Here is a 22,626-nt window from a genome sequence, read left to right as displayed (position 1 = left end):
ATCCAATTTCTTCATCTCAGAGAAACCTTTTTCCCACCCCTCACCCCCCACCCCCGATCTGTGTGAGCTTTTCGGTTTGGTTCGACCAATAACTTCTTGAGCATTAAATGTCATGTTATCTTGGTTTTGCTTCAACCCCTTTATTTCATGCAATCTTTTAAAGATTTGTTGATACCATGGAACCCCAATCCTTCCATTTTCTGTGTATATTTCTTTCCCTATAGTTCCTTATACACAACTATCCTATTTTTCCTTTTTAAGTCCTCTGATTGTAGTCCCTTCCATATTTCTTGAGGACAAACTAAGAGGAAATAGTCGTGAGCTGCAGAATAAAATATTTCAGTTACACTTGTCAGTGAGACTTAGAACAATGCTATGTAAGTAATATGTTGGGCAACAGGCGATGTTTTTATTCTCTACCCAGCATGGAGCAGGTTGCAGGAAATTAGGCCAGCCTCTCAGCAGCTCAAGTCAGACCTTTACAGTAAGACTTCATTATTTAGTTTGAAAGTGAATTTTAAAAACAGACTCACCCGTAGTCAAGTGTAAGTATAAACAGACTTTCCAAGTCACATATAAATGAGTTATTCATCATCTGCCATTTGCAATCGCCCATACCCCTGGTTCCCTGCCATTAATTCAAAACATCACAAAATTCGCCTTAGAATACTGATTTGAAAGCAAAGCTCTAGGATCTTGCTTTTAAAAGAACGTGACGGATGAAGGCAGTGGCCAAGAGAGAACAAGAAAAAACAGATCATGTGTCAAGGACAGATTCTGGCTAGTGGTGTATCTCATGTGAAAGGCTCTTATGTGAGATCATGTGACCAATGACTGTCCCTTCCAAACATCCAGAAATCCATGCTACATCATTTCACGAGAAAGTAGTGAGTTTGAAATCACACAGCTGCTCAGCTTGATCCAATGAGATGTTAACCGCTCTGGCAAAATTTTCTAATCCACAGCTCTCATTTCCAACTGGTCTCATTGGGTGGCCCACATGATATATGCAGAGACTAAAAAGGGGGCTGTTTAAAATAGGACACCCTGAAGGGTTATTTTACAATGCCACATGTTGTACAGATTAACTCAAGATATTGTTCTTTGGGTGTTGCTTTAAATTAGACACGTGTTTTTAAAAAAATTTATTCATATTTATTGAGTTCCAGGCATATAGCCCTAGAAAACAGCTGGGAGATGGAAATGAGCGTATTCTGTCCCCTGCCTTGCCTGCCTTTTCAACTTTCTCTTCTGCTATGTTATTCCCTTTAAGGAACTATTCGTGGGGCACCTGGGTGGCTCAGTCAGTTGAGCATTCGACTCTTGCTTTTGGCTCAGGTCATGATCTCGGGGTTGTGATCTCGAGCCCCACGTTGGACTCCACGCTCAGCAGGGAGTCTGCTTAGGATTCTCTCTCTCCCCTCCCTCTGCCCCTCCCCGTGCTCACTAACTCTCTCTCTCTCTCAAATCAAATAAATAAATCTTTAGAAAAGAAAGAACCTTTTATTCCAGCCCCAATTGTTTCTTTGGCACCCACCAAGCTCACGTTTCCTGCCTCAAAGATTTTGCTCAGGCCATTATATTTATTTGCAACGGATGTCACAGTCGCTCATACTCTTTTATCAATAGCCTCTCCATCATTGGCACTTAACTCAAAAAGAGATGATATGGGCATGGCTTCTTTGTCAGCTAGACCGTAAACCCCCTTGACAGGAGAAATTGCATCTTACATATCATCCCCATAGTACCTAGCACAGTGCTTGGCACTTTGTACATGCTCAAGAAATCCATATCTGCCTCAAGATGTTTACCAGGACATGAACATTCTTGAGAATCTAACTTGAGCAGATGCATATATTAAAAATGCAGTTCTTGCTGTCTGAAAAAGGTTAAGCAACAGGGACCTACACTATTATCACTATCTGAATTCAGTATAAATACCTTGATGATAAATTATCATTTCCTGGGGTGAAGGTGGTCAGAGGGTACCAACTTCCAATTATTCGACGAATAGAGTTCTGGGGGTATAATGTACAACATGGTAACGACAGTTAAGAATACCATATTGTATATTTGAAAGTTGCTAAGAGAACAGATCTTAAAACTTCTCATCATACACACACACACACACACACACACACACGCACACGCACACGCACATACACACACACTTCTAGGTGAGGTGATGGATGTGTTACCTAACCTTATTGTGGTAATCATTTTACAATATGTACATATATCAAACCATTACTTTGTATACCTTAAACTCACACCATGTTAAATGTCAATTATATTTCAGTAAAGCTGGGGAAATAGTTATTTCCTGAAACATGTAAGAACTACCGCATTCAGATATATAATTAGGCTATTTTTTAAGATTTTATTTATTTATTTTAGAGAGAGAGCAGGAGCAGGGGGAGAGGCAGAGGGAGAAGCAGACTCCTCACTGAGCGGGGAGCCCGATGTGGGGCTCGATCCCAGGACCCCGGGATCATGACCTGAGCTGAAGGCAGCTGCTTAACCAACTGAGCCACCCAGGCATCCCTATTAGGCTATTTAGATCTTTATTACTAGAGCCATTGAGATGTGCCATCTACCCCAGCAGTTGTTCAATCAACAGAAAAGAACTGAGGAATATTAACCATACTTTCAGCAATTAAGATAACATGATCAAAAGTCATAGCCATCTTTAGTTGGTTGTCAAATACAACAAAATTCCTATTACATACACTCCTGTTTCATTGAGATAATATGATTGGAAATAACAATGACAAGGGCCTAAAACAGAATACAGACCCCACTAACACCTGAAAAGCATTTTTCCAACCAAAGACATTCTGAAGATACAAAAACATGCTCCTAACTCCAGAAGCAATGGTACCTATGAAACACTTGGGGTGGGGGGGTGGGGAACTCCCAGGGTAAGGTGATAGGAAAGAAAACACAGTCTCAAGATAAAGCCTAATCCCGCTTTCAGAATCTGAATGTTTTACTTCCAACTTAAGTGCTATCTACCCAGAATCCAGAAGCAAAACAATGTTATCACACTGATTCTCTAAGGCAAAGAGCAAGAAGTCTTCAGCACAGTTCTGATATGGCTCTCTGATGACCTAGAAGTTGTGAATGGACCATCCTCAGACAAAGGTCATAGTGCCTAGCTATTCTAAGAATTGAGGCCATGCTATGGGAAAGAAATGAAGACTACTGAATGTGGTTTGTCCTTTGGTACTATTGTTTTGTTTTGTTTTGGGGGGAGAGGGTAGATGTTTGTTTTACTTCCCACATTTAGTTTGGTTATGTTCCATTTAAGGAGGCCATCTTTAATTGCTATATCCCATCTCATTCTGGAGTCTTGACATAAAAATTGTGGGTTTTTTCCCCTTCTTCCAAAAATGAGTGTCAATAAAAGTTTCAATTCATTTTGTAGATGTTAAGGGTTACTTATTATGGCTTGAGAGCAGCTTTAATCCTGACAGAAGGAATCTTTTCAGTGTCCTGATGCTAGGCTGGAAAGACTATTACTTAACAAAGAATAATACCGTAAACCAGCTTTTGGTGACCAAAACAGAACAACAAAATCACTTTAGGATATTATTTCTCAGTGGGATATTTTAGGTGCAAGTCAGAAAACATACTGAAAATATAAAAGAATGCCTTTGGGAGGTGAGCCATGCATTTATGTACTGTCCTCACTATATATCAAATTCCAAACACATTAAGAGTTTGTAAATAATAATAGAAGTAAATTTATTTTAAGGCCATGGCTACATTAAGTTTCCCTTGACGAATCACACAGCTAAACCACTACAGATCTGTCACTGAGATTACTACAACAGTGGTAGAGTGGAAAGAATATAGAACTGTCAGAAAACCAAAGGACAAGTTATATTAGTCATGTGACCTTGGACAAGCCTGGAATCTCTCTAGAGCTGAGCTTTTGCATCTGTAAAATAGGGATAATACCAACTATTCTCTACTCACACACTGCTGGTGGAACTAAACAGACACAACTTCTCAAAGCATAACTGTGAGGCCGTATTAAAGAATTTTTACATCTTCATTTGTGTTTTTTGACTGAGTAATCCTGAAATTTTAAGAACTTACCCTGATGAAAGAATCAGAAACGCACCCAAATATTTATGTACCAGAATGTTAATCACAGCATGAGCTCTAACTGGAAAAGTCAGAAACAATCTAAACAGATGAACAAGTCCAAATAAATTATTCTATATCCATACAATGGAAACTATGCAGCCATAAAATTGAGGTTTTAGAAAAATACTTAATGAACTAGAATGTTCATAATAAGTGACTAGTGGGAAAAGTGGGTTTCAAAGGCGCACATAATATAATACAAACTATAATACAGACACACACATGCAAAGAAAAAAGACTAGAGGAAAATACACCAAGATATTAACCACTGAACCCTTGTTATCATTGGATGAAATTACAGATGACTTTTATGGTCTTTTTATACTCTCTGCATTTTCAAATTTTCTTTTAAAAAAACATGCATTGCATTCGTAATCAGGAAAAAGAATTTTAAGTAATATTTCCTCTCTACCTCCATTTTGGAAATGATATGAGATGTTTGTGAAAGTATATTTGTAGACTCTAAAACAATATTACAAGACTAAGGTCATATGATCATTGTTTGAGAGGTCCAAGTCCTCACCACTATAGACAAAAATTAAATAATTAAAGTTTGGAAGAGAGACCCCAAAAAAAGGTGTTTCTGGAAAGAACTGGGCTGAGAAATTTCAATTCTGTTAGCCTCGATTGACTTTTCCACACTCGGAATGTGCTTCTTACGTTTTCTTCTCTTTTTAAACACAGTACCTGATAAAATGGGTCAGAATCTGTTGAATACTCCTTGGGGTTATTTTAGCAGGATAACATCCTGGTTTTGTAAGGTGAGAAAGGAAGTACCATTGCATTGCCCAGTTACATTCACAGCTAGAATGTCCACATGGCTGTAGGAGTCAAGTCAAAGAGCATTCAACTAAGTATGACAAATGAGGACACAGTGCATTTAATCTGTCTCTCATCATTGACAAGGTTCCCAGCCCATAAGACAAACTTAGGATTTATAAACTGCTAGAGAAGAGAACATTGGAGGGGTGGCTGGTGGGCTCAGTCAGTAGAGCATGGGACTCTTGATCTCAGGGTCATGAGTTTGGGCCCTACGTTGGGCATACAGCTTATTCAGAATGAAATAAAATAAAAATAAAAATAAAATAAAATGTGTTGACTGGATTACTATGGCTTAGTTGGAATGAATAAACCTCAGATAGAAAGTGCCAGAATATATTCAGGGAAACATTTTAAATCTGAGACATCAGTAAATTATTTGCATAGGGTTAAGTGCTTTGCCTCTCCATTCCCTCCCCCATCCTGGGTGATAAGAAAATTGACCCAAATTTCCATCCATGGGTCTTCAAGTGATTATTTTTTATTTTATGTATAAAATCCAAGCTTCTTCAGAGCACCGCTGGGTGCTTGACGAAGCCTAACACACTCCAAATGCAAAAATCAAACAACTCCGTGATCAGCTCTGTGACACCTAAATGAAAATTCAAAAATCAGTGATATTGAGAGGTCAGTCAGTCCAATGATCAACTGAGAAAGCTGGTAAGTGAAAACAATAAGGGCAATCCAATGACTAGATCTGTATTAAAAAAAAAAAAAAGAATGCACTCCTTATTAGAATCATCATATTCTAAATCATCTATCACCACCTTGCTTCACTTAAAGACCCTTCAGTTTTTCATAGTTAAAACTGTTTAAAAAGATTGGCGTCATCAACCATTGCCTTTTAAGAGGATTTTTCTAGGGCACCTGCGTGGCGCAGTTGGTTAAGCGACTGCCTTCGGCTCAGGTCATGATCCTGGAGTCCCGGGATCGAGTCCCGCATCGAGTCCCGCATCGGGCTCCCTGCACGGCGGGGAGTCTGCTTCTCCCTCTGACCCTCTTCCCTCTCGTGTGCTCTCTATCTCTCATTCTCTCTCTCTCTCTCTCAAATAAATAAATAAAATCTTTAAAAAAAAATAAGAGGATTTTTCTATATGATCCCCTAAAACTGAATATAAAGGTAAGGGAGAAAACAGGACAACTCCACTAAGAGAAAGCGATGTAAAAGGAGAACAAAAGTCCAGTGAGGCTTCTACCCCAGTGTTTATGGCCACATATCTGAGAGAGAGAAAATAAACACAACTTTTACGAGCACAGTAGCTGACTTTGAGGTAAATGGTAATCTGACCCTCGTATGATAGAAAATCAGGTCAGGTCCTCGAGGAGAAATTAGATATCCCGATGGCAGCTAACAGTGAATGATCTCCTCTTCTAGTTAACAGACGCTATTAAATAATTTTTCACTCACTCAAGCTCAACAACGTTCACTTGAACTTTCAACAACCTATTAATATGAGTTGAAAGCAAAATACTGATGTGAACTGTACAACCACAGCCAGTTTCTGAGAAATGTGAAACTACCCTGGCAAGTCACCAACCCCACGGGGCCACAGAGTCTCTCCCATCTTCCAGAGGAGGAAAGATCCAGGCCTACGGGCAACATCTTATTGCTTTCAGCTCCACACACTGAATAGATTACAACAATAACAACCTTCCCCTGGTTGAATACTGCCTTTTAAAAACGGAAAAGACCAATCCGCATTGATGTTTGCCTTGCCGCCCTGTTTAGCTTTGCTGATTCAATCTTCCATTTGATAACAAGGAAAAATTACATAATGTGATTCCCCTGTGGGAAAAGGCTGGTTGTTTTTCCAGGAAATTGTGAATGAGATCTGTCCAAAGATCAGAAAAACAGTCAGAAAGACCATGAAAACAACCCAAAGTGTTAGAGCGGGAATGTGTTGCAACTTCTATCATCACTGACGGTCATGCTGAAATGAAGTTATTTCGAATAATGCAAGGTACTGGCCTTCAAAGCAACACCCTAAACTGTAGCGTTGATTCCGAGATTTATCCCAAAGAAGGAATATCAGCTTTCCAGTTCCGTGTATCTCGACTTGATCTAAATCGCCCGGCTTCTAAACATCCCCAACTGTTTAGGAAAACTCAGCAAAGTTACTTGTTTTTAAAGTCATTAACCAATTTGCAATCACTTGAGAACCTCTCTGCCCTGAGATATTTCAAGAAAGACAAGTTTGTTAATCATTTGGTCATGCTGCAATTCAATATCAGCAGCGGAATCAACCCTTAAGCCCCTTCAAATTCTAAAATACCTTCCTGAATCCCTCCCGGTATCGCGGAGGGCTTTTCCTGTTCTCACTGTGCGCCAACAATCCCCATCAGTAAGTATTATGTGCACAAGCACCATTTGTCGCTGACACTCATCTAGAGACACAGAGAGACATGCTCCACTGGAGGACTGATTTCCAGAGACTAGAGATACTTTAAATGAGAAAAACAATCTACCCTGTGAGCTCTAATTGCCTGTGTGCCGTGCACAATTTGAGAGAGGGAGGGAGGAAGGGGCTTGGGGGGAAACAGCAAATGGATTTTAATCTATAGAGTTAAAATTAATATGTGTGGCATTTTATTTTCAAACTTAAATCCTTTCCATTAAATTTAATTTATCTAATTGTTAATGAATTAGCAGACGCACTTAGCAAGCAAATCATCTACTAATTGGATACTAATGAAAACTCCTTAGCTGCTTGTTTTCGTGTTGATCATCAGGTATGAGTCACTGGGGTGAACTACACCCAAAGCCTCTGTCGAGTGAAACTGTACTTTCTATGTGTCACTCTGCTACCTGGATCCTCAAAGAGTAAAGTGGAGAACTAAGTTCTTTTTTTCCTCCCTCAAGGGTCAGGGGCAGTGTTTGCTGCAAACCACGAAGCAGTACAGAACCTTTACATCAAAGGGCAAGGAGATCACCCAGGACCAAAAAACCCCACAAAAAAAAAAAAAACAAAAAACAAAAAACAAAACAAACAAACAAAAAACACTCCCAAAACCAAACACAAAAACCCGGACTGTAGAAACTGTATGCCACTGCTAACTGATGCAATAGTAAAAGAAACTTCCACAAGTGGTTAGCTGAGGCTTCTAGAGATCGGCCAGTTTTCAATGTAAAGTCTGAAACTAGGCTGGAAAAATCTGGCGATGCTTTAGAACCGTCTTCACAGGATGCCAGAGGCCTGATCCCCACTCCCCCTCCCACCCAGACCCCTCCCTCCTCCTTTCTCCCTTTCTCCCAGGCAGAGGGATGTAGCCAGAGGCAGGCCTTCTTCCTGTGGAATGTATGGCCAATTATGTGTGAGTCCTTAAAGCACTCTGGGCTCCTTTCCTCTGGGGGCCAAGGCTTCAAATGAGGGCCCCCTCCCCTACCATGAGTCCAGCGATAACAATCTTACAATCCATTCTCTTTCCTCTATAAACACAACCCAATGACCCGCTTCCTTTTGTAACTGGTGCCAGACTCTGAGTTGATTTCATCTGCCACCTTTTCTAATCCCTAGCTTGACCTGGGTAACAACCATTTAAATCTGGACCTTGACTGAAATTGTTTCTAGGTGCTACTGAGCAAAATAGCCCTTACATCCTGCTTGGATTTGCCTATTTTTGCTCCGGAAAAACACTGGACCTTGGGTGTGCTCTTTAGAAACAACTGTTCAGATGCGCCATCTTTTTCTCCCCCTAGAATGACAAATCATTTTGTTTGATTTCCATTTAAATGGCCACCAGATATTTTAAATAGCTCTTTGTGGCTTAGCTGCCATTTGAATTAACAAGTTGTTGCCCTTGGGGTACTCAGTCAGCAACCTGAATTGTGCCTTCCAACTCTGCTCCCAACATAAGCAAAGTTACAGACCAAGTCTTTGCCTAAAGAGAATTTATAATCTGGCTCTGCCACTAACTCACCATGTGACCTTGAGCAAGTTGTGCAAACAGGAAGGGAATGATGTAGAGGACAGGCGTGACAGGGGAATATGCCCTGCTCAGAGGCCGAAAAGCATGGTGGAGGAGGGCCTATCCAATCCCATGAGAGCCCCACTTCCAACCTGACTCCTAATAGGTCAGAGAACTCCAAATAGATTTGCCCACAGCTACTCCTACTTCCCCTACTCCTCATGGTCTAAGATCATATCCTTCTTCTGCTAAAACAGATCCATAGGTCCAGCAAAATGTCTCAAACTGAACCATCATTTACTTAAAGATAGGTTCTGGGGCACCCGGGTGGCTCAGTCGATTAAGCCTCCAACTCTTGATTTCAGCTCAGGTCATGATGTCAGGGTCATGGGATCGAGCCTCGCATCGGGCTCTGCACTCAGTGCAGAGTCCACTTGAGATTCTTTGCCCCTCCCTCTCCCTCCCCTCTCTGCCCCTCCCTCTCTCCCCCCCACCAAAATAAATAAATAAAATCTTTAAAAAAAAGAAAAAGGTTCTGAACTTTGCCCCAAATGCCTTCACAATCTGTTTCACATAAGCTTAGAAATATGTGTGTATCATACACACACATATGAAAATGTGTATTAAAGCCCTTCCCTAAGCATCTTTTAAACAAATTTTAAAACCTGCAAAAGGTTTAGAATATCCTTTATTCTGCCTGTGCCTTTATTCTGGTACTTCCAATACTTATAGATCCCACCGCCTTCCAATACAATTACAGCAGAAGGTTATAGAGGTATTTACTTAGAAATACCACCACTCTGGAGTCAGCAAAATAGCTCCTTTTGTACAATCTTCCCTACCCCTTCATTTCTCTGAGCATTTATGGTACCCAACTAGCGTGGTCAAATCAGGAACTCAAGGTTCTGCGATCGGCATTTATTTAAATGAGGTTCTAATACAATGTGGTCCTTACCGCCAGGCTGCCATTAAACAGAATCATACAGGGGCACCTGGGTGGCACAGTCGGTGAAGCATCTGCCTTCAGCACAGGTCATGATCCTGGGGTCCTGGGATCAAGTCCCACATCAGGCTCCTTGCTCAGTGGGGCGTCTGCTTCTCCCTCTCCCTCTGCCTCTGTGTGTGCTCTCTCTAGCTCTCACTCTCTCTCAAATAAATAAAATCTAAAAAAATAAATAAATAAATAGAATCATACATGCACTACATACAAAATACATATGTACTGAAAGGACACAGAATGAGGCACGGAAACTTAAAGTCAGGTTTCATAAAATAGAAGGAATTTAACTTGAAGGTCAAGAGCATGAAAGAGGGCAATTAAGCTGAAGAAACCTTTTAAGCAACTATCCTGGGATTGAAATTAAAAGCAGATTGGATATGTTCTGGAATCTAGACACTCAAATTCTGAATACTATCAAGTCTACTTGTAAGGTCCTGATGACCTATATTCTTCTCCCAGTACCCCGGCTCCTCTCTTATTTGTATTCAATTTTAGCTTTCATTACTGAATTCCACTAGTCCCGAGGAAAGGTTGTTTTTCAACACTGCAACCATAATATACTAACTGATTCATGAGTTGTATGTGCTGCATGAGTTGTTAAATCCCTGTTAAATGATTAAAGTGAGGTTGTCTTCTACTTTCTGGCACTGTGTCAAAGATACATTAAATGGTCTTTTAAGTTTTTTAATTATTTAGTTCCTGAAATTACATTATACAACCCTTATGTAATAATTAACCTGTGGCTTTCACCAGTGGTTAGTGAGCCTTTATTATGGTAATGATGGCTCATTCATAGTTGAAGTTTATTAAGCCTCTGGTGCAGAGCTCACGGAGACCCAGAGTCAAGAAAAGTTTCCCCAGTGCTCATCTAAAGGACTACATTGAGAGAGAGAGAGAGAGAGAGAGAGAGAGAGACAGATGTCTAGCGAAAAAAATACACAGCCTCTAACTGCCTTTACCGATTGCCATAAGAAGTTTTCATTTTGGTGCATCAAGAATACTCCACTATGATCGCCTAGCAGTTTTCTATGAGCAAGTTGTCTTCACTTCCCAGAGTCACATTCCTCTAGACTGCAACAAGCCCCTGGGCCTTCAAAAGATTAAAACGAATAGCACGAAGAAGGCGCAGCTAAGCTCACTTGTCGGAAGTCTCCTTAGACAGCCATCAAAGCCAAGCCTAGCTTTGGGTGGTGATATTAACGGATGGACTGCCACGACGACAAAGGCTGTCCCAGGGCTTCGCACATAGTCTCGTATTTAATCCTCATAGCCACCCTTTGAGATGGTTATTACTCGTTCCATTTTACCAATTAGGAAACTGGGACATTGAGATTAAGCAACTGGCCCCAGATTATGCGGCCTATAGAGGCCGCTGGTCTAACTGGGAAGCCCCAGCTACAATGTTGTGATTGTGTATCTGTGGAGAGAAGCCCAGGCACATTAATAGACAGGCATCTTCCTGAATGAAAATTATAAGTCATTTGTATGGGAACACATAAATGTCAAAGCTAGCATCTGTCATTCACTTGGAAGCCCAACCAATGTTCAACATAAACTACAATCCAAGAAAATTCACCTGAAAGTACGGCAGAGATGCCCTGTTCACTGATCATGTTGAAGTAGGGAAGGCACATATCAAAGTCAAAATTTTGTTCCCTGCTCCAAATTGGGCGCTTTCCGGTATTTTTAGTTTTACTCTCAAGACATTAGCCTGCTACTCTACTGTATGTTAGTCTATAGTCAAATATGAACCAGACATTTTAGATAGAAATATTTCCCCTTTGTCTACCCAGATGACATTATCGCAGCACTAAATATTTTACCCTTGTAAACATGTCGTGTGGCATTTCAAAGCTTCCCCTTCCCCGAGACGTTTGCCTCCGCATCACCTATCACTTCAGAAAGCTTGTTTCTGGTGATTCGAAAAGTACCCACCCCAATGTAACAATTCACTGTGGCACTGGGTTATTTGTCAAAGAGTCATTACGTGTGGTTTCCTGAACAGTCCCTCTTTGTGAGCGAAAGAACATTCCTCTCTTGTGTTAACGGGCTCACAAATTCTACTGAGAAACATTATTTGGATTTCCCTTATAGACTACCAAGGATCCAGAAGGCAGAGAACGGTCCAAATACAATCAAAGAAAAGTTACCTCCAGCCGCAAAAATGTAGATCCCTCTCCCTCTGACCCCGATCCTCAGTCAGAGCTGAACACTGTGCTTTACCCAGTCTTGACAAGTTCTGTCACCTAGTTCTTGAGCCCCCAGGAGGCTAAAAGCAGCCAGTTAGAGAGGGAGTGGTGTGCTCTGAGAGACTGGTAGTCTGTCAAGAATTATAGAAAAGCCCACAAGCACCTCATTTGAAAAAGCCAATCTGTTAATGTTGAGATATGTGTTCGTCATTATGAAAGGCCAAAGGCTGAGAAGAAAAAGTAAGAACTTGGAGGACTCTACACAGATGATTTCACGATTGCTGATCACAGGCTTTGTTGGGTATGAATGCTATATGTCTCTGCGTGCTTTGTTTGGTTACATGCCAACACCAGTATTTCATCATTGTGCTAGAAAATGCACTTAAAACCTATATTTAGGGGCGCCTGGCTGGCTCAGTCAGTGGAACATGCTACTCTTGATCTTGGGGTCGTGAGCTCAAGCCCCATGTTGGGTGCAAGATGACTTAAAAATAAAATCTGTTTTTAAAAAAAAGCCTATATTTAAAAATTGAGGTTTTAGCTATTTTAACAATCCATTTTAGGCAAAAAATAAGGAATGGGGGGGAGAAAATAACAGGAATTCTCTCCATTTTCCTCTTTAAATTCCTTTGCATACTCATTAAAACTGTAAAAGTTTACTGGGCTCTTACAATTTAAATATGGTGAGCGCGTTGTAAGGGTTAGATTACTTCATTTAATCTGGGCATCAACCCATTAAATGAAGTAGAATGACAGAGCTTTTCATCCCCATTCTACAGATGAGAAAACTGAGGCTCACAGAGCCTCAATCTCATCAGGGATTTAGAACTCAGGTTGGTCTAACTGCAGACTCGGAAATCTTAACCTCCGCCCTACACTACAGCCTGCCCTGAGCAGTAACTCAAGTATGTCCCAGAGAAACTATACATATTCCAGTTGGACCAAACGGACTTCATCTCCAAACAGGGATGGTTGTATGGCAACACACAAGCAAGTGTGAGTCTTTGTGACTGAATTTTCGTGCCAGGCTTGATGTGACAAGCCAGGAGGAGCAACCGAATATGTTTGTGTGTACTGATGCAGCCTAAGGCAAGACTGGCCTATTATTAGGATACACAAATCTCATTTATGATGTAAATGGAACACAGATTTAAATTTCCTCCACACAACAATGGCATGGAATGTAGTAACACTTTCTGAGTTTACACCATGCTGATAATCAATGCTTAATGAGCTGCTTTTTTCCAGACTCAAGACCTTTCTGTTACTGTCATCCTGTTAAACCATCTCATTTTTCCCTACTTGAATAGCTCTGTCCTCTTGCAAAGGCCCATCACTATGTAAAAGTGGCAGTATCATTAATTTTTCCGGTAAAAGCCAAGTTGCTTGCTCTCAAACATCCTGCAGTTCAGGAAATGTCAAAATGTCAGACCATGGAGGCGGAAATAAACTCTACATTCCACTTCCAATCACTTCCTGTAGAGAAAGAAGAGCTAGACGTTTGGGTGGGGAGGCAGACATGCACAGGACCGCTCCAAAACAGTGGCTCAATGTCTTTCTTACCTGATAAATATGTCATTATCAGTACGTTGTAATCTATTTGGAGTTAAAACATAACACCCTGGTGCTGCCTGTAAGATCCTGTCACATCTCCAGAAGCTGGCGTGTATGTCCGTGTGGGGACACAGGGTATCACTCCCACACTCCCTTTTGGATTGTTTTTAATAATAATATTAATTGTTCATTTCTTCATTACAAAATACATGCACACTCCACAATGTCTAGCACATACTATGTACTCAATAAATAATTATGGGATAATTCTAGAAAAACTAGAAAATAGAGATAAAAAAGAAAAAAAAACCTCCCTCATAATCCTACCATCTAGAGAGAACCATGGTTTTCTGTTACCTATGGTTCTACCCTTATTTCTATGCATATTAAACACATTTTTTATAAAAGTGGGATCACACTTTATGTACTATTTTGTCGCTTAACAAGAAATTGTCAGCATTCTACATCATTATAAATTCTTTTACAACACCATTTTGAGACCCGTACAGTATTCCGTCATATAGCTCTCATCACTGAACCAATCCCTTAATTTTAGAGACTCAGGTTATTTCCAGTTTTCCACTTTTATAATGTCACAACAAATAACCTAATTCTTTATGCACCTGGTTGGCTATTTCTTCAGGATATATTACTGGGCATGCAAAAAATGGAAACAACTCAAATGGGCATCACCTGATGAGTGGATAAATACAACGTGGTCTATCCAGCCAACGGAATATGATTCAGCCATGAAAAGGAAGAGAGTTCTGATCCATGCTACAACATGGATGAACCTTAAAAACATTATGCTAAGTGAAAGAAGCCAGACATGAAAAGACAAATACTGTATGATTTCATTATACAAAATGTCCAGAATAGGCAAATCCATAAAGATAGAAAGTAGAATGGTGGCTGCCACGGGCTGAGGGGGCTAGGACATGGGAAGTGACTGCTAACAGGTAAAGCGTTTCTTTCTAGGGTAATGAAGATTCTGGAATTAGACAACAGTGATGACTGCACAACTATGTGGATATACTAAAAACCACTGAATTGTACACGGTATATGGATTATATCTCAATAAGCCTCCTGTTAAAAAAATTCTGAGGCATGTTCTGCAAAAATCTTCAGCTTTGAATATAAAATGATTTCCTAAAATGAACTAAAAATCATTTTGCTTCAAGAATGTTCTGAATGTTATGCAACACCCAGTGAGAGCACCCAAATAGTTTAGTTGGGAATCACCTAGACTGAGTCTTCTTAAACTTGGCATAAAAAGGGTAATATCATGAACACCTGTGGCTTTATTATTTATACATTACAAAATCCAGAAAGGACAGAATGCCTTTTTGGAGAACACACACACACACACACACACACACACACACACACACACACACACACTTTTCTAACGTGAAAGTACACCACAGCTTTCAATAGTCAATAAGGTACCTACAGTGTCATCTGTAGATTTGGGATCACAACAGAAATGGCAAAGGGACATCAGTCCCTGCCTCTGAGGGTCTTCTCATCTAAGACAAATTATATTCTTTTTCAGCTTCCCTCTACCACCCTTGAACTAAACACCACAAAAACACCATTTTACTTCCTAAGCAGAATTTCAAAAACAAACAAACAAACAAACAAAAAAATCTATAGGCAAAGCCTTCAGCGTATACCCTATTTTCCTCTTGACACCCTCTTCATTTCAAATGCTGTCATGAACTCATTTCTGCTCCTTCACTTCTCCTCCCGTTGGCGCCTCCTAAGTGGCTCAAGCAAAAAGACCCATCATTGCTCAGCAGTGAGGGCAAGTCTGAGCCACAAGTCAAATACCTTCCTGAGACCTTTAACCTTGCTGAATGGGGTGGGAGAGTGATGAAAGCCATTCTGCATAGCAGGAAGGTCTAATGTCACAGCTGACAATCTGTCCAAACAGGATGCTGGGATTTTTTTTTTTTTTCACTAAATGGTGAGCAGGGTGGCTCAAAAGCAGTATTCCTCTGGTGACACCCTCAAGCCACCGCACACCAAAAGAGAGAGAAGGTCAGGCTGGAAAGAGCCAGATACTTGCTCTGACAAACCACCTTCAAAGGCTGCCTGTAGGAATCCGCGGGGAGACTTTTACAGACCTCAGAGAGGAACAAATGAAGGTAAACAGGCAGTGTCCACACGAGTGGAGAGTCGGCGAAACCTTTGCCGGCAGGGTGCGGGTTAGGTTAAGCAAAAGTCACAGTCAGACACCAGCCAAAAGCAACCAAAGATTTACATGTGCCTTTAATTACTTTATTAGGCGCTAGCCCAAATATTTCTCAGGGCCCAGCCTTTCAGAGAGCTATCGGTATCTTCTTCAGCTTCTGATCAGATTACAGTTTTGAAGTTTCTATCACTTTTCAATGGCTTCTCAAGCTATACTGTGGGGAAAGAGATTGCATTTTCCCATGAGGTTTAGCTGTTTAGCCCTTTAATATGACCTTTCTATTTGTACAAAGCCTCATCCAAAATGTTTTATTTTTAAAAAATGGGAACTATAGAATCAACCAAGGTGACGAGAGGCAGGTTTCCGGCTCCAAGATGCAGTGGCCTCTTGTTGGGAAGACATTTTACCCCACAGATGAGTTCGCCCTCAGGAAGCTTGAGAAAACCACGAGGAACACCCACTATCTAACCATGTCTGGTGATGCCATGATGAAATTTTTATTGAGGAGGGAAGTCCCTGTCTACCCATTATCCCTTCTTCAGGTATCTCCTTGAGAACATACTAGGTCTGATGAAAAAAAAAAAAAAAAGGCTCAACCTTTCAGTTTTACAACAAATGTTCATGGTCTCCCGACCCTTGGAAAAGCAAATACCTCTAGAATTGGCTAAGATGTCTTTCACAAGGTGCATCCTCTTGTCTCACAAGGAAATAAGAGAAGTTTTAAATTGCCCTCTCTTTCACTTTTCTGTATCAATATTTTCTCCACCAAAATTCATGAAAGACATGCCAGACATCGTGGTGACATTTGCGCTGCCTTACACATGCACGTAACTCTGCTGATGCTTACCTAACATTAAAGTCGTGTGTTTTCTCTCATCTATATTGCTATGGAAGGGGCTTTTGTTGACGGAACTGTGTTAGCGCTCTGACAATGACAAGTGTTGTTAGTGAGGGAGTTGCTGTGAGTGAAAGGCATAGGAACATCTGAAGAAAAGGGGGACACCATAGACATGGGAACCAATTTAATACACTTGACTGAGGGACCAAAAGCATCTATTGCTTACTTACATTGTCACTCAATCAGTTGGCCAACAAACATCTTCTGAGCTCCTTCTGTGATCAGGCCTGACGTCAGGTGCGGAGAATACAAGTGAGACAGGGTGCGGGCCCTGGAATTGTTCCTTGTAGTGGGGGCATCCCCAGCCCACTGGATCCCTACCGGCCGACTCCAGAAAACAGAGTCCAACTTCCATTCAAAGAAACTAACTTTTAACCCCAACTCTGTGATGGGGCCTGGCAGTGGGAAGTTGGCCCCCTCCTTGAGGTAACTCATTCTCCCTGCTTTGAACAGCTTACATTGCTGGAAAGTTATTGCCTGGCTTAAGAAATCTATGTCTACCTAGACTCTCCTCCATTAATCCCAGTTTGCCTCCGCCCACACCAAAACCACATACACACACACACACACACACACACACACACACACACACACACACACACCCAAGTTTCTACTTTGACTTGAGAAACCTTCACATTTTTGATAACAGGCAGCATGGCCCCCTGAAACTCTAATCCCCCAAGTTTCGGTTCTTTCAACTTCCTCTCCCATAATGTGATTCTGAGTCTCCCTGACATTCCTTATTAAAGAAATCTCAGGTAGCAGCACATAGAGGTGTTATGTAAAGGGTTGGTATCTCAAGCCTAATGACAATTTACAAACCCCTTTTGATGGAGAGAAAGGGATGCATGCGTTAGACTGTCAGATGATAGGGTCCCAGTTTGTGGTCTTCATGATCAAGTATAAGCAGAATTCATAATTCATATCCTGCTAATGCACAGCAAATCATATAAGAGCTTCAGCTCTAGAAGCATCTTGGAACCGAACACACACTCACATGCAACCCGAAAGCCTGAAAAAAGCAATCTGCATATCCACCCCAATCAATCAGGCTTCCTGATGACCGAAGAATTCCTCACTTGGAAGAGAAGTTTCTGTCCTTGCTAAGCTTCTGTACCCTTGGACTCAGGAGTCTCTCCCAAAACTTTTCACTCTATAAAAAAACTTCTAGTTCCAATTCATAAAGACTCAAAAGCCAACCGTCCCATGAATTTAGGGTGCGGGCAAAGAATCACTAGTGCTTCTCTAGGCCAACGGGTTCGCAGATGGAGGAAACTGAGCCCTAGGAAATGGAAATGGACTTCTGACAGAGCCCTGTCTAGAAGTCAAGTTTCATGAGCATTCTCTCTTTTCCATCAAAATGCCTCTAAGTTAAAAAGAAAAAAACTCTGAGAATGAAGGGGAGTAAGTCGGAGGGGGAAACGAACCATGAGACGATGGACTCTGAAAAACAAACTGAGGGTTCTAGAGGGGAGGGGGGTGGGGGGATGGGTTAGCCTGGTGATGGGTATTAAAGAGGGCACGTTCTGCGTGGAGCACTGGGTGTTAATGCACAAACAATGAATCATGGAACACTACATGAAAAACTAATGATGTAACGTATGGTGATTAACATAACAATAAAAATTTTAAAAAAAAAGAAAAAAACTCTGCAAGAAACATAATTCATTAATAGCAGTATCTCAGAAAAGGTTCTTGGTGACCAGTTGTGTTCAGTGAGTTTGTGTCTCCCTCACTCTCCACCACCCCCGCTGCTTTCCTCTTTCCAGTTTTTTTTTTTTAAAGATTTGTTTGAGAGAGAGAGAGAGAGAGAACGAGCAGGGGGAGGGCCAGAGGGAGAGAGCAAATCCTCAAGCAGACTCCCCGCTGAGTGGGACGCCTGACGTGGGGCTCAATCCCAGACCCCGAGATCATGACCTGAGCTGAAATCAAGAGCCAGCCACTTAACCGACTGAGCCACCCAGGAGCCCCTCCTCTTTCCAGCTTTTAACCCGAGTCCAATAACTATTACTTTCTTTGTGTACCTTTTAACGACTTTAGTGATTAGGATGATATTGATGGTCTACTTTGTCCAAGGTTTTGCTTGCTTTACTGACTGATTTCTTTTTAAGTTTTATCAAGTTGAAATTCTAGAAGATTCAACTTCTAGCACTCTCTGCCTCTCAGTCTATTGTGCTATACTGCTCATAGCAGCAGTCAGGGCAGGAAGGCTTTCCGTCAGGTTTTGGCACATTAGAGGAAAACTCATAGCCTGAACAAGGGAGAGATGAGGTAGGCTGTCCAAATATGATCTTCCGGATGGTGCCGGAAACCCTAAGGCAAGTGTAATAACTGGGTTTGTCTTTGGAAGCCTCACATTGCTTTGGCCTCAAATAAACCTTGACACCCAAGTAGGAGTATCAGGCAACCACACTGGCCGTTTATATCTCCGGATGGATGTGAAAACGAGCAAGAGAGTTTCCTAATCCGGACATTGACACGCTAAGTTGTAGCCTCCCGTTTGTAACCAATGAGTATTCACAAGAACAGGTGGGTAATGGAGGATGAACATTCCCTCCCAGCATTTTTAATTAACTGGTTGGTGGATTTATTGGTCAGCTCAGTGGGAAATCAGAACCTACTACTTGGGGGCTATTTTTATAGCCTTCTGGAGTTGGGTTGCCTTAGTACAGACACCTGGCACCATTCCTAGAAGTGGTTAGATCTGTATTTTTCCCTTTTAAACAGCAACCAGTGAGTAGATGTGAGCATTCCAGGCATCTGGCTAGTAATCCGATACAATAAAGGTGCCCCTTTGCCTTCCTCCTTTGGTAATAGAGCACATACGCCACCAGCAGCAGGTCAGAGGCGAAGGGAGTGTGGTTAAAACACAAAATAAGCTCTGTAAACCCTTGGAAGCAAGGGGCTGTATCCATTATCAATACGTTTATAAGCTATAAAACCTGAATAGGTAGTCTCTGAATAAACAACAGTTCATCTTATCAACTCTAAATTCCCCGAATCAGAGTTGCAGCTCATTTCCTCTTTTGTCTGCCTTCAGATCAAGCACGTTTAGGATAAAAAAGAGCCTTCTGCCACTGGAGATCTTTTTACAGCACACATTAACAATTTCTGCGCAGATATTTGGGTGGCAAATTGTAACCCAATACCTATTTTGCAATAAAACTACCACAGCATTAAATTGACATAATAGAGACAGAAATTCTATTCAGTCGAGTTTGGGTCATGCAGGCACTCACTTTAATGTGGGAGATGAATTAAGCTCATCCTTGGGAAATCCAAGGGTAATGACCGAAACACAATGTGATTGAGCTAATTATCAACCAGGTGTGCTTTAAGGAGTTGACGGTTCAATTTATTACTGCTAAGTGCACAAGCCTGTTTTGGGGAGGAGTTTATGAGAGCAGGTCAGACACTGCAACTTCTCAGAGGGCAAAAGACCACGTTTCTGCAGATCTGGCATTATGTTGGGCCAACCTAAATCCTGCCCAACCACGCAGGCCAGCTCAAGAACCTGGAAACTTTTCCCGACTGCCCAAAGCCCCAGGGAGCTGACCATCCCCTCTGCTCCGCTAGCCATTACTATCTATCAGCAATCGGCCCGCGCTGCCTTAAAACAAGAGTAAACTTTCCATTTGTATACGTCTGGGCTTCCCAGCTAAGTAAACAGCTCAAAGGCACATGCGTGGGTTTCTGGTATCCCCCTTCATGTCTGACTTTGTTAAGTATTTGCGGATTGAGGTCTTCTTGGATAAAAAGTAACTTTTTAAATACTTATGCGTTGCTCTATGGATCTTTCTTATATTTGTTTGTAAATGGAGTTCTGTATGTGAAACATAAGCCATTCAATGGCTCTGGTTATTATAATGAACATCAGTCTCATACGGTGTGGGACACGGAGCTGGGTGTGCCCTAACCCCATGACAGCCCCAGCCAACATCAGCACGTTACTGAATGGAGCCCTACCTCCCACATCTATGGTCTTCTTACGGCCATCCCTTGTTCCTTCTTCCGCTGTCTCTCACACACACATCTCGTCTTTCTCCTCCTTGTTCCAGCACCTTGGGAGCCTGGCATTCACAGCCACTGCCAACCAAATGCAGTGCATGGCTCTTGGTTGTCAAAGCGTGTCTTCCCTGAGAATGCTCATCATCAGTGACCCCCACTCCACTGGACTGTAAGATCCCAGAGAACAGGGACTGAGTCTGAACCATTATCTACATAAATGCTACCCCCACCCTCCACCACCCCCCAATCCAGAAGCCTAGTTCAAGGAATGTTCAATCAACTGTTTAACTGAATTCTAGGATTCCGGGTTTCCTGCCAACCATTGGAGGGTCCTGATTTTCTAGGTGGCCATTAAACAAGTGATTTGACTGGTAGTCTAGTGGTTATTAAGTTCCACTTAAACTAAAGCACAGAAGCAGAACACACACATGCCAACTGATCTGTAGTAGCTGGTTCAAAGTATTCAAGCAGGCATTCTCCTAGCAGAGACTTCTTTGTTTTTTGGCACTAGGGAAACTTCAGTATTTGAATGTTAAATGTTGAATTTGCATTGAGAACGATCAATCAAATATTTATTGATTGCCTGGCACATAGAGGGTCCTGTGCATAAAGTCTGTGAGAAAAAAAAATGGGTGTGTTTTCAATAAAGAAGTGCAATCAAGTGGTGGTAGCAAGAAGGAGCAACTCGACACACTTCTTCTTAAGAGTCAGAGGCCATCCAGACAGACTAGCCATGGTGCCTGAGGGAACATCAGAGGTACGTACCTCACTCCAGGCGTGATATCTGGGGATGCAACAAAACACAGGTACGAGGCTTCATCTTCTCTGAACCTTTCTACCAACCTATGTCTTCCTAGTTAACTGAAGATGACCATGAAAAGAAGGAACAATGATCGCGCCACAAAGGACCGTGGCCACATACAGCCTATCTGCGGCACCAAGTGTGCCCGTTGCATACCCAAGGTCAAGGCCATTAAGAAGTTCCTTATTGGCGCCACAGTAGAGGCTGCTGCCACCAGGGGCATTCCCAAAGCGAGTGTCTTCGATGCCTCTGTGCGTCCCAAGCTGTCTGCAACTATATTACTGTGCGAGCCATTCACAGCAAGGTAGTCTAGAATCGCTCCCCTGAAGCAGGGAAGAACCCAACATCCCCACCCCCACTCCAATTTAGACCCGAAGGTGCTACCCCCATCACCTCCACCAAAGCCCATGTAAGCATCGAAGTCCTTAAGGACTGAAGAGAAACTGTTCTCTGGAAAAAATAAAAATAAAATGGAGATTATACTTTTAAAAAAAGAATTATAAATCTACATTATGGAAATTTTAGAATATACAATACGAAGAAACTACCCGTGATTCTACCATGCAAAAACAATCTCCATTAATATGCTAGTAATTTCCTTATAGCATTTTCTCTATGTGTATTATATTGGTCAAATGGGATCAGATATGTTGCTTTTTTACATATATATTATTTCGTGAGCATTTTTCAACTGTCATTAAAAATCTCTGAAAACACCATTTTTAATGGTTTTATCATACTGTGCTTCATACAACCATTCACAATTGTTCACCATTATAAAACAATGTTGCACTGAACTTCCTTTTTGTTCACATCTCGGTTACTGAACTTGGTATCACTTTCGCAGCAAGCCACTGGCAGAGAAGGAAAGGGCAACACGGTGGGGAGCCAATAGGGGGCTGGCTCTCATCATTCCCACCCCTCTCCTCCCTTCCTCACTCGCCATTCTGGTGCACGGTGGTCTTCTGCTTCACTGTCCTAATTCTGGCTCTGGATTCTGATTAGCCCTGACCCTGACACACTGAGCAAAAGTGACTAAGGGAGGGGCGCCTGGGTGGCTCAGTTGTTAAGCGTCTGCCTTCGGCTCAGGTCATGAT

General features: G+C 41.7%; 1 protein-coding gene and 1 pseudogene across 4 annotated transcripts in view; one reads left to right on the top strand and one right to left on the bottom strand.

The window, feature by feature from the left end:
- The window catches only part of GPC3 (glypican 3), a 402,420-nt gene that overhangs the window by 303,542 nt on the left and 76,252 nt on the right, over positions 1–22,626 (bottom strand). The window lies entirely within an intron of this gene.
- On the top strand, positions 21,595–21,942 carry LOC114201647 (small ribosomal subunit protein eS26 pseudogene; annotated as a pseudogene).

Source organism: Eumetopias jubatus, unplaced genomic scaffold (assembly GCF_037043125.1).
Source record: "Eumetopias jubatus isolate StellerSeaLion01/CBP00866 unplaced genomic scaffold, mEumJub1_p1.0 scaffold_11, whole genome shotgun sequence".
NCBI lineage: Eukaryota > Metazoa > Chordata > Mammalia > Carnivora > Otariidae > Eumetopias > Eumetopias jubatus.
This window is presented reverse-complemented; position numbering and strand designations above follow the sequence as displayed.